The sequence below is a fragment of the Molossus molossus genome, unplaced genomic scaffold (assembly GCF_014108415.1).
Source record: "Molossus molossus isolate mMolMol1 unplaced genomic scaffold, mMolMol1.p scaffold_m16_p_16, whole genome shotgun sequence".
In the NCBI taxonomy this organism is placed as follows: domain Eukaryota; kingdom Metazoa; phylum Chordata; class Mammalia; order Chiroptera; family Molossidae; genus Molossus; species Molossus molossus.
Window position 1 is genome coordinate 50582121 of NW_023425351.1, and position 13881 is coordinate 50596001.

The 13881-nt window shown below is 38.2% G+C and overlaps 1 pseudogene; it reads left to right on the top strand.

The window, feature by feature from the left end:
* The first annotated feature begins 353 nt into the window (after nucleotides 1-353).
* Nucleotides 354-1269, top strand: LOC118631462 (annotated as a pseudogene).
* The last annotated feature ends 12612 nt before the right edge of the window (nucleotides 1270-13881 follow it).

The window sequence follows — 13881 nt, forward strand, 5'->3', positions numbered from 1 at the left end:
CTCACAACAATTCATTATGATGGGTACTATATTTCCAATTTAATAGCAAGGAGAGAGCCTCCAAAATTTTCACTTTTGGCTAGATTGGGCTGGTTGGCTCCTGTTACTATAGAGGTGACTCATTTTATCTCCTCTTTGTGATATTTTTGCATCTGGAGGTTAGATTTCTCTAAGCTCTTCTATCTAGATACTTAAGCCTGGGACTTTCTTACAATCCATCTCTCCTCTCCCTCTCCCTCTCCCTCTCCCTCTCCCTCTCCCTCTCCCTCTCCCTCTCCCTCTCCCTCTCTCTCGCTGTGTGTGTGTGTGTGTGTGTGTGTGTGTGTGTGTTCTCTCTCCTTCAACTCAGCCACATGAGTGTAGATTCAGCTCATCACCAAAGCCCGCTCTGCCCTGAAGCATCCAATTTTAGGGAACCTTCCCCAGAGCCTGAGATTTATGAGCCTGAAGAAAACTATGCATCCTTGTAAATGTCACCTGAGACACTCCACATGGAGACTGTCTCTCTTCTTCCTTCCTCCATGGTTCCGTTTATTCAGAAGAGTCCTGATTCTTCCACCATCCCAGCATAGTACTGCTCACTTCTGTAGAGAACAAGACAGTGAAGGAGCAGACAGTCCAGGTCAAAAAACAGAAGATCAGAACTGTCTTCTCACAGACTCTACTCTGTGTGCTCAGTGAGAGATTTCAGAGACAGGAATATCTCAGTCTCCAGCAGATGCAAACACTTTCCAACACCCTGAACCTTAGCTACAAACAGATTAAGACTTGGTTCCAGAACAAGAGAGTGAAATGTAAGAAGTGGTGGAAATACAACTGGCCAAAGATGAGCAACCGTGTGTCTCAGACAAGCTCAGCAGCTACAGAGTACCTGGGCCTCTCTTCCTATCACCAGTGATGCCAGATGAACGCTTCTGGAAACCTTTCAATGTGGAGGAACCAGACCTGCAGTAACCTAACTTGGCACAACTATCCTGGAACAGCCCATCTTATAACTACCATTCCTGGAATAGTCAGACCTGGTGCCCCAAGGTGGGAACAACCAGGCCTGAAACAGTAATGTCTATAGTTATGGAGAGGAATCTCTGCAACCTCAGATCCAGTTCCAGCAAAATCCTGTCAGTGATTTGTAGGCCACCTTGGAAACTGCTGGGAAGAGCTTGATGCAGTACTGCAAACCCCTGAGTATTGTAGTACCCAGCAAATCATGGATTCATTCCTGATTACTCCATGAACATACAACCTGACTTCACGAACATACAGCCATGAACACAGTGCGACAATGGGTATATTCTTCAATGTCAATCTGGGCAGTGGCTGTATTACCTCTCGTAGGATTTTCTGCGTCTCTGCCTTGATATGCTGCTTCTCATTATGCCAGTTGGGAAGGGAGAGGCTATGACTGGAGTCTAATCAGAGAGCTTTCTGTAGCCTTGCTGCTATAGACAAATGATAAAGATGTCTCTGGCTATAGGTAATTAGATATAATACTATTTTGGATAACTCTAGGATCTAGAATCTTAACCTCAAGAATAGAAAGTAAAAGTACAAAGATGTGTGATAAAGGATTATTCGTGTTTTCTGGGATTGGAAGGTTGGTTAAAAACCTCAGTGCAGGTGAATGGTTAAGCTATAATACGCTTCACCGATCTCCCCTGCCTCCTTCGCTCTTTACTGCCACCCCTAATTTGTTCGTTACTCAAGTATTTGTCAAAGATGTTTTGTATTTTGCTATATTATGATAATAATACCAGTTTGACTGGGTAGTTTATAAATTTAAATACAAAAAAATAAAATGCATGTTTTAACAAATAAAATAAAAGCAAAGAAACTGAGGCTCATAGGGTTAGGTAACTTGCCTACATAGGTAGTAAGCGGCAGACTGGGATTTGAACTTAAATATGTCTGCCTCAACATCTATGCTCTGCCATAACACCCTGCTACCTCTCTAGATTTGATTTCACCAATACACACACACACACTCATATATATATACTGCCTCTCGGTATAGGATGTTATGGGAACATTTTTTTAAAAACTATGAAATTCAAAGTCCAACATGCAATGATATCCTGCTAAGAGCAGTCATCACTAGTTGGAGTAATAGTATTGGATGCTCCATGGAAATGTTTATCCCTTGTATCCCACTCTCTACGTACGTCACCATAAATGATTGTGTGTAGAACAGGGAGGAAAAATTAACATGACCATCACCTCTGCTCAGTAAGACTCTGGTGAGTGTCAAGATGTTCTCTCCTGTCACCTGTCCCTTGGGTGATTCCCTTTTCCTTGTTTCCTAAGAGTGAAAGTTACCCACGGCTCTTCTCCCTGTTCTCTAGGCTACACCCATTGCTCGAATCAGTGAAAGCTAAACACCACACAATGCTTTTAGAACCATTGTGAGAGAAATGCAATTATATCATAATATTGTTTTTGTAGTTTAGATAATAGTTAAAACTTTATACCTTTAATAAAAATTACCGTATGTCGCCCTGGCCGGTTTGGCTCAGCGGTTAGAGCGTCGGCCTGCGGTCCTGAGAGACCCGGGTTCGGTTCCCGCTAAGGGCGCGTACCTCGGTTGCAGTTTGTCCCCAGCCCTGGTCGGTCGTGCGGGTGGCAGCCACTCGATGTGTTCCTTCCACATCGATGTTTCTCTCTCTCTCTGTTCCTCTCTCTCCCTCCCACTCTATCTGAACAAAAAATGGAAAAATGTCCTTGGGTGAGGATAAAAAAAAAAAATTAAAAAAAAAAAAAAATTACCGTATGTCATTCAACCTTGGTCCTCTAAATACTATTTAGCTATCTTGTTGTGTATATAACTACAAAGCAATTTACAAAATGAAATTGTAGAGCTGCCCCTTGAGAAGCTACTTTCTGAGTCAGCCAGGGAGGAGTTTAGAAAGTTAGTATGCACAGAAATGACCAGGAGACAGTACAAATTTAAAAATCTAGAGGTATAGGTGCATTTTTTACTTTGATTTACAAACAGTAAAATTCACTCTTTTTAGCATACAGTTTCATGAGTTTTTTTATTTTTTATTTATCAATTTGTTTTTGTTACAGATGTTTCTCATTTTTACCCCATTGACACCCTCCTTCCCTTCCCCCCACCGCATCCCCAGCTTTGTTGTCTGTGTTCATTGGTCATACATACATGCATGTAAGTTTTGTGGTTTATCTCTTCTCCTCCCAACCCTCCCTCCTCTGAGGCTTGTCAGTCTGTACCCTACCTCTATGTCTCTGGGTCAATTTTGTTCATCAGTTTGTTTAGTTCATTATATTCCACAAATAAGTGAGATCATGTGATATTTGTCTTTCTCTGTTTGGCTTGTTTCGCTTAGCATAATACTCTCCAGGTCCTTCCATGCCATCTCAAAGGATAAGAGATCTTTCTTTCTTACAGCTGCATAGTACTCCATTGTGTATATGTACCACTGCTTTTTTATCCATTTGTCTACTGATGAACATTTGGGCTGTTTCCAGATCTTAGCTATAGTAAATAGTGCTGCTATGAACATAGGGGTACATATATTCTTTCTGATTAGTGTTTCAGGCTTCTTAGGGTATATTCCTAGAGGTGGGATGACAGGGTCAAATGGCAGTTCAATTTTTAACTTTTTGAGGTAACACCATAGTGTTTTCTATAGTGGCTGCACCAGTCTGCATTCCCACCAGCAGTGTACTAGAGTCCCCTTTTCTCCAACACTTGTTTGATGATTTGTTGATGGCGGAGTTCCATGAGTTTTGATAAACACACAGAGTGGTGTAACCATCACCACAAACAAAGTAAAAAACAGTTCCATTGACCCCCCTCTAGCCTTAGTGCCCACTACTGACCTGTACTCTTATCCCTATAGTTTTGCCTTTTCCAGAATATCAGATAAATGGTATCACATGGTATACAGACTTTGAATCCAGCTTCTTACACTTAGCATAATGCATTTGAGATTAATCCATGTTGTTGCACAAATCAGTAGTTCATTTCTTTTTATTGATGAGTAATGGTATCACCTTGTAGTTTTAATTTGTGTAATCCTAGTGATCAATGATGTTGATCATTATATTTTCATGTACATCTTTATCATCTGTACACTTTCTTTGGTGAAGTCTAGTATCTATTCAGAACTTTGGTCCATTTTTAAATTAGATTGTTTTCTTATTTTTGAGTTTTCATTATATATCTAGATCCAAGGACTTTGTCAGATATGGGATTTCCAAATACTTTCTCTATGTCTATGGTTTGTGTTTTCATTTTAACAGTGTCATTTGCAGAGTAAAAGTGTTTTTATGCAGTCCAATTTGTCAATAGTTGTCTTTTATAAATTGTGATTTTGATGTTGTATCTAAGAATTCTTGCCCTAATTTAAGGTAACAACAATTTTCTCTTGTTTTATTTCAACATTTTTAGTTTTACCATTTACATTTATGCCTATAATACATGTTAAGGTAAATTTGGTATAAGGTATGAGTTACAGGTCCAGGTGCATTATTTTTGCATTCTTGCATATTTCAATTGTTACAGCAAGATTTGTTAAAAAGACTATCTTTTTTTCATTGAATTGCCTTCACACCTTTGGCAAAAATCAATTTACCATATATGTATGGGTCTATTTCTGGACTATTCTGTTCCATTGATCAATCTACCTGTTCCTTCATGAATACTACACTCTCTTGATTACTGTACCTTGAAAATAAGCCTTGAAATCAGGTAATGTTAGTTCTCTGATTTTGTTTTGTTTTTTTTTTTTCCTAAAATTTTGGCAATTCTAGCTCCTTTGCCTTTTCATATACATTTTAGAATCAGCATGTCAATATCTATAGAAATCTTATTAAAATTTAGATTGGAAATGTATTGAATCTATAAATCAATTTGGGAAGAATTACTGTCTTAGTAATATTAAATTTCTAATCCATACATAGTATATATCTTTATTTATTTGGATCATCTTTGACTTTGTAGTTTGCAGCAGAGAGATACTGCATATATTTTGCTAGATTTAAACCTAAATGTTTCTGTTTTTAGTGTTATAGTTTTAAACTATTTCCATGTCCAATTGTCCATTGCTAGTAAATGGAAATAATATTTTTTTTTTGCATATCGATGATGCATCCTACAACTTTGATTAAAATCATTTAAACAAAGCCTGTTTTATTTTGCCTTTCCAATCTGCATGCATTTAATTTCTTTTTCTTATTTTATTGCACTGCCAAGGACTCTAGAACAATGTTAAATAAGATTGATGAGAGCAGACATCCTTACTTGTTGGTAGCCGGGGGAAAGTATTCAGTCTTTTGTTATTATGATGTTAGCTGTAGTTTTTGTTTTGTTTTGTTTTGTTTTTTTATGCCCTTTATCAAGTTAAGGAACTTTTGTCATGAGTAGTTGTTGATTTTTTTTCAAGTCCTTTTTCTGCATCTGTTAAGAGGATCATGAGTTGTTCTTTAATCTGTCAATATTGTGAATTACAATGATGATTATTGCATGTCGAACTGGCTGTACATTCTTGAGATAAGCCCAATTTGGCCATGATGTATTATTCTTTTAAATGTTGCTGCATTGATAACATAGCATTGAGGATTTTTGTTATCATGTTCATGAGGTATACTGGCCTGTTGTATTCTTTTCTTGTAACATCTTTATTTAGTTTTGGTATCAGAATAATGCTGACCTCATAAAAAAAAAAAAATGCTGGGGCCCTGGCCGGTTTGGCTCAGCGGTTGGAGCGTCTGCCTGCGGTCCGGAGAGACCCGGGTTCGGTTCCCGCTAAGGGCACGTACCTCGGTTGCAGTTTGTCCCCGGCCCTGGTTGGTCGTGCGGGTGGCAGCCACTCAATGTGTCCCTTTTACATCGATGTTTCCCTCTCTCTCTCTTCCTCTCTCTCCCTCCCACTCTGTCTGTACAAAAAATGGAAAAATGTCCTCGGATGAGGATAAAAAATAAATTAAAAAATGCTGGGAAGTGTTTCTTACTCTTCTATCTTCTGAAATAGTTTGTGTGGAATTGATATAACTTCTTCCTTAATGTTTTGTATAATTTGCCAGTGATACTAGTTTTCTTTGTTGGAAGGCATTTTACATATAAATTCAATTTCTTTAATAGATATAGGACAGTTCAGGTGAACTGTTTTTGAGTAAGTTTTAGTAATTTGGGTCTTTCAAAGACTTTGTCAAATTAATCTGTTGTAGAATTTATAAACATGGAGATGTTCATAGTATATTTAATTCTTTTAATTTCCTTAGGGTCTGTAGAGATATCTCCCATTTCATTCTTAATATTGGTAAAATGTTTTTTAATTTTTTTCTTGGTCAGTTTTGCTAAAGATTGATCAGTTAGAATGATGTATACAGACTAGATGCATTTTAAATAAGAATCCTCAAATATTCTGATATTAACAGTTATAGATGAGTCTTAAAGAAATCCCAATCTATATCCTAGAAGAGACTGACTTTCAGTAAGAGACAGAAACTCCAAAGTAGTTTATGTTTAAATAGAGTGGTTATGATTTGCCTCATTCTAACCTGTCTCATAACCAACCTATGGTATCATTTTACTATGTTAACTTAAAAGTCACTTAAGAACAAACTTTTCCTGGGAAACTCAGTAGCCACTTAAAATGACTAAACGGTACGTTTTCATCTTCCCCAAAGACATCTTTGTAAATCTGTTTATATTTCAAGTAATTTTCAGAGTAATATATAAATATCTTAATTATTAATTTTCTTAGTCAAAAGAAGCTACTATGGTTCATGTGATCCTGACTTTAAAATAAAGTTATAGGAATTTCAGGATATGGTATAAAATGTTTTCCAGATGTCCTTTAAAATTGATGATTGATTCATATACTCATGCTGACTTGAGGAAAAAAAAAATAGAACTCAAGAAATGACTCAAGACTCTAAGCTATTAAAATTCAGATGCTTTTTGACCCCAGTATGCTAAATGCCGAGAGAAATGAGTTGGAAAATGCCCAATGCCCATCTTCTTTCTGGAGGCTCCAAAATTTATGACTAAATTATTTCAGTAAATCTAGGACCAATTACTGCTGTTTCCATAATTTTTAAAGCAATTCCACCACTGAACTAAACTCAAAAGAATTAATCTATATTTTATGCTATGGCTGCAATGATCAAAATAAAGATGGTATAATAAAAGTGGTCTTAAGAAATATTAAATTTTCATTTTTTATTTTAATAAAGATTTTTCTACAAATTCAAATTTACTTTAAAGTCCTCTAAAATTAAATTTATTTTTTTATTCTCTTATCACATTTTAAAAATCCCTAAAGCACCATTATGCTTCCCTGTGAAACCTATTCTCTAAAACACTACATAAGTTATGGCAATATATTCCTGTTTAGATGATACATTATAATGTCACCTACCTAAAATGAGTTTGAATCAAAGCTATCAATATAAAATCAAACATTCATTAGAGCAAGGGCTAACTGACCAACACTAAATGCATAGCAGTTGAGAGATAAAAGCAATCAATGCCTTCTGCTTTTAAAGTAATGGCACTATCATAAGGTGGTGCATACAAGCACTGTCAAGTAACAGGATGGAGTTTCTAAAAGTACCATTACTTATATGCTTAAAAGGTATAAGTAAAAGAAGAAAGCTGAGTATAAGCTAGCCTCTTAGTAGCATAAGAACCAAAAACAGTAAAAATGGGGAGGTTCTGGTCAAGATGGTGGCATAAGTAAATGTGGTACTGACATCCTCCCACAACTGCATCAAAATGACAACTAAACTACAGAATAGCCATCATTCAGAACTGCCTAAAATGTAGCTGAACAGAAGTCCTACTACTAAGGACGTAAAGAAGAAGCCACATCAAGACTGGTAGGAAGAGTGGAGACATGGACCTGGCTAGTCCTACACCTATGTGTGGTAGTTAAAAACTGGGAGAGATGCCCGGCCGGTGTGGCTTCGTGGTTGAGCGTCAACCCATGCACCAAGAGGTCACCATTTCAATTCCCAGTCAGGGAACATTCTCAGGTTGTGGGTCCAATCCCCAGTGAGGAACATGCAGGAGGCGGCCAATTGATGTTCTCTCTCATCGATGTTTCTATCTCTTTCTTCCTCTCACTTTCTCTCTCTCTAAAATCAATAAAGAAAAAAAATGGGAGGGATAGCTCAGCCGTGGAGGTGCCCTCTGAGGGGTGAGGACTCACAGCCCTCCACCAGGACCCCAGCCCTGGGTTCCAGTGCCAGTAAGAGAAAGCCCCACAACTTCTGGCTGTAAAACCCAGCAGGAATTGTAGTTGAGTGAGATGGGGGTCTTCTAGAGTCCCAGGTGTTCCTTTTAAAGGGTCTGCACACAGACTTACTTGGACTCACTGGCTCTGAGCTCCAGCACTGGGGCAGTAACTTGAAAGGCACCAGAAACATATGAGAAGTGAATTGTCTGGCCTGAGGGCAAGAGCTGGAGGGGCAGCTTTCTCCCAGACAGAAGTGCTGGCAGAGGCCATTCTTCCTTTTTTGAGCCCTTCCCTCTGCAAAGCCCAGCACGCAGGCACCATATCCGAGTCTCCAAAAACCTGGATAATACTGTGGACCTCACCCTGGTGATTCCCTGAGACTCTGCCCCACCCAACCTGCAGGCCCACCCAAGCTGTTTTCAGAGGATTTTCCATACAAATGGCCTGCCTTGGCTCGCTGCTTTGGAATTTCCTAAAATCTCTCAAATAAGCAGCATCTGGCCTTGGCTTGCCCTGTACCTCTCACTAAGTGGCCCAGGCCTGGTACTAGCAGCGGCATTGGTTTTCTGCTTGGCATCTCCATGGCAAAGCCCAGCCCAAGTAGCGGCCATCTGCAGATTGCTTTGTAACTCATACTGAGTAACCCTGGGCAGGGCACAGGTGGTGGCTAACCTTGGTTTGGCCTGCACCTCTCAGGAGGCCCCAGAGCCAGTGCACCTGGTGGCCAGCTTCAGACCACACCAAATACCACCCAACCAACTCCACATGCGACACACTCAAGGGGCAGACTCAGTGGGCACCAAAGCCCTGCTAAAGTGAGTCCTGATCCATTGCTCGACCTCTGCACAGCATATTCTCCACAGTGGTCACTGTTAGATCTCACAGACCACTGGCCTAGAGGTAAATTCCTACTATTGAGGTGCCAATGGCACTCTAGGCTCTACTACAACAGGAGGGTGTACACAGCCCACACAGGGAGTGCACCTGGAATACCCAGCAGGGTGATGGGGAAGCTGTGCCCCTGGACCCTACAAGATACCTACTATATAAGGCCATACTACTGAGCCCAGAAAATATAGCAGTCCTACCTAATACAGAGAAATAAACACAGGGAGGCAAAGCCAAAGTGAGAAGACAAAGAAATATGTCCCGAATGAAAGAACAGAGCAAAACTCCAGAAAAAGAACTAAACAAAATGAAGATAATCAAAATGGAGACAATCTCTGGTTATAAAGATACTCAATAAACTTAGGGGAAGAGTAGACAAACTTAGTGAGAACTTCAACAAAGAGATAGGAAACATAAAAACAGAGATAGAAAACATAAAAGAGAACCATTTCAGTCAAAATGTAGAATACATTAACTGAAATAAAGAATATATTAAAGGGAGTCAACAGTGGAATAGATGAAGCAGAGGACTGAACCAGTGATTTGAAAGATAAGGAAACAGAAAACACCCAGTCAGAACAGCTAAAAGAAAGAATAATTCAAAAAAATGAGGATAGTGTAAAAAGCCTCTTGGACAACTTCAAGCATACCAACATTCACGTCATGAGGGTACTGGCAGAAGCAGAGAGACAGCAAAAAACTGAAAACCTATTTGAAAAACTAATGGTAGAAAACTTCCCCAACCTGGTGAAGGAAATAGACATACAAGTCTAGGAAGCTCAGAGAGTCCCAAACAAGATGAACCCAATGAGGCCCACACCAAAACACATCATAATTCAAATGCCAAAGGTTCAAGACAAAGAGAATCTAAAAAGCAACAAGAGAAAAGCAGTTAGTTATCTACAAGGGAGCTCCCATAGGACTGTCAGCTGATTTCTCAACAGAAACTTTGCAGGCCAGAAGGAATTGGCAAGAAATATTCAAAGTGATAAAAAGCAAGAACCTACAACCAAGGTTAGTCTACCCAGCAAAATTATTATTTAGAACCAAAGGACAGATAAGAGCTTACCAGAAGAAAAAGCTAAAGGAGTTCATCACCACCAAACCATATTACAAGAAATGTTAAAGGCACTTTATATATTAAAACATGTGTGTGTGTGTGTGTATGTGTGTGTGTGTGTATATATATATATTAATTACTATACATATAGTAATTATATCTACATATAGTAATTAAAATAACTTTTAATGAACTAAATGAGTCCATTAAAAGGCAAAGATCATCAGAATACATTTAAGAAAAAAATATCTCCATCTAAAACATGATCATAAAAAAGTTTAAAAGGAAAAAAGTTAGAAAAAACAGTAGGAAATATTGACCAAAAAAATTGAGGTCACTATATTAATATTAGACACAACAGATTTTGTGACAAACGGCTTTATTAAAATAAAAGAGGTTCACTACATACTGATGAACAGGATGTTAACAGTTCTAGACTTGTATACTCCTAATACGGCCTCAAAACATATAAAGCAACAATTAATAGACTTCAAGAAGAGGCTAGGTTTGCCCTGGCTGGGTGGTTCAGTTGGTTAGAGTGTTGTCCTGATATGCCAAGGTTGCAGGTTCAATCCCCAGTCAGGACACATACAAGAATCACCCAATGAATGCATAAATGAGTAGAACAATAAATCGATGCTTCTCTCTCTTTTTTCCCTGCTCTAAAATTAATTTTAAAAAATAATTTTAAAGAAGAGGTAGGTAAATCTTCCATAATAGTGGGAGACTTTAACACAGTTCTTTCATTAATTTGGCAGATTTAATTTTTAAAAATTAAGAATACAGACAATTTGAATAACACAATTAGTAAGATCTATTTAATGTTAGTTTAGAGAATGTACCCAGCAGCAGTAGAATGCACTTTAAAAAAAAAAATCAGGCATGCATTTATTAAAAATGACTACAGCTCTGGCCAGTTTGCTCAGTGGTTAGAGCATCAGCCCATGGACCAGAGAGACCCATGTTCAGTTCCTGTTAAGGACACGTACCTTGGTTGCAGTTTGTCCCCCATCCTGGTTGGGGTGTGGGTGGCAACCAGTCCATGTGTCTCTCTCACATCGATGTTTCTCTCTTTCTCTCTTCCTCCCTCTCTCCCTCCCGCTTTATCTGAAGATAAATGCAAAAATGTCCTCAGGTGAGGATAAAAAAAAGACTACAAAATAGTGATGGAAGGAGACTTGACTTGGGGTGGTGAACACACAATACAATATACAGATGATGTATTATCGAACTGCACACCTGAAACCTATATAATTTTTTAACCAATGTCACCTCAATAAATTCAATAATATTTTAATTAGAAAAAAACTACATACATAGAGCAGTTCTCAACCAACCTGAAAGAATTGGAATCACAGATCTTATTCTCTGACTATGTGTGATTAAGAAATCAATACCAGAATGACAAGAGAACAGACCTTAGAAACAAATACTCATCAGTCACTTGCTATGTGACAGAGGTGGTGTTGCAGAGCACCTACGCCTCACATCATACACAGAATTCATTTCAGATGGACTTAGCCACATGTGATAGGCAAAACTATTAGGACCAGCTACCCCAACTAGGAGAGCATGCAGACAGAAATGATGCCCAAGTTACTCTGCCAGGTGGCCCCTGAGGAACTGCCACTTCAGCAGTCACAGGGTAAATACTGTAGCCGCACGCACTGCACAGTGGACATTGTCAACTAGATTCTTTGTCTCTGAAAGTTGCATGGTTCTGCTCCCACCTGCATTGGAAGGGATTTCTCGAATACTTGCTAATTTGTGATAGTAGTTTCAAAATGATGGAAACTAATGGGCCTAAGTCGACAGCGAAATTCTGCAAGGAACCACTCTCATTGGAGTTTCTGTGACTGCCTTCCAAAGTTGTGCAGTACGATCATGAGAGTTTGCAGAAGCCCTGGCACATGCTTGAAACATGAGTTTCTGGATTCTAGTTCTAAAGATGTGGACTCCTGAAGTGAGAAACTCCCCAAGTACAAGAAGGGTGTTAGAAATTGTTGTGTGGCTGTTATAGGCTGAGTTGTGTCCCTACCCCCAAATTTGTATGTTGAAGCCCTAACCCCCAGGACTTCAGAACGTGACTTTACTTAGAGATAAAACCTGTAAGAGGTAGTTAAATTAAAACAAGACCCCTGGGGTGGGTACCAATTTAATCAGATTTGTGTCCTTAAGAAGAGGAAATTTGGACACGGAGGCACCAGGGATCCGTATCCACAGAGGAAAGACCATGTGAAGACACAGCAAGAAGACAACCATCTGAAAAGGGTCTCAGAAGACACTAAACCTGCTAATACCTGGATCATAAACTCCAGAATGGTAAAATCAATTTCTGATGTTAAAGCCACCTAGTCTGTGGTATTTTGTTATTAGCAAATAATACAGTGGCCAAATGGACAAGTAGTCACTGACAGGGATTACAAGATAAAATTATTTTCAAGTCAGAACAATAGTTAGCTTTGGAGGATTATTGACTGTGGTGTTGGAAATAACTTATATCTTGATTTAGTTAGTGGTTATGGAGATGTGTGTGCATTTGTGGTTGTTTAAGTCTAAAATTTCATTGAGCTATATATATACTTTAGGTCTGTATACTTTACCATATACATGCTTTATCTAAAAAAAAAAAAAAAGTTTATTTAAAAAAACCTACCACAGAATGTTTGGCACCAGTTTTACTGGCAAGGTAAAACTGAAACCAACTAAAAAACGGAACCACTTTCACTTAGAAATAAAGATTTTTAAAATGGCCTGGCCAGTGTGGCTCAGTGGTTGAACATCAACCCGTGCACCAAGGGTCACCAGTTCCCAGTCAGAGCACATGCCCAGGTTGTGTGCCCAACCCCCAGTTTGAGACATGCATGAGGTGGCCAGTGGATGTTCTCTCTCATCGATATTTCTATCTCTTTCTCCCTCTCCCTTCCTCTCTCTCTAAAAATCAATAAAGAAAAACAATTAAAAAAATTTTTTAAATGATAAATGATTAGCAACACATTTCAAATGTACATTTAAAAAATAAATCTCTTACCAGGGACAATGCAGGATTTATTTAAAAATGCAGATAGTTCACTTTTGAAAAATGTATTAAATTTTACCACAGATGTCAGTAGATGTCGAATGCCTTCCATACAGATTCCTGATTTTAGAAATCAACAGAGCAGCAAAAATGGAAATAGCTGTTCAAGATTAAAACTATATATGGTAAAATCAGAAAACTCAAAGGATGCCCACTATCATCACTGCTGGTCAACAGTTCATCGATCAGGAATTCTAGAACCGTGAGATAAACAGAAAATAGAGTTAGAGGAAGTATTAAATGCTATTATTGTGTAGATGATACAATTACATACTTAGAAAACTAGTGAACATCAACTTTACAAAGTTCTGAAATTAACTGATTTTTAGCAAAGTAGCAAAATGAAAGATAAATATGCTAAAATACCTTTTTTCCAATCAGCTAAAAAAAAAAAAAAATCTGGGAAGAATGATTCCATTTGCTCTAGAAACAAGAAACATAATTCTAATAGAAATTTTGTAGGGCTCATTTGACAAAATGATGGCACTTTCCCTTATACAAAATCAAATTTACATGTAGAAACATATCATGTTTCTGAATGAACAGGTACATTTTGCAAAGAAATCATTTCTTCTTAACTTAATAAAACGGGGGAAATGTAGGTGTGGGTGGCTTTGTAATGTCTCAACTTTCCTTCCTATTTCTCCAAAGAG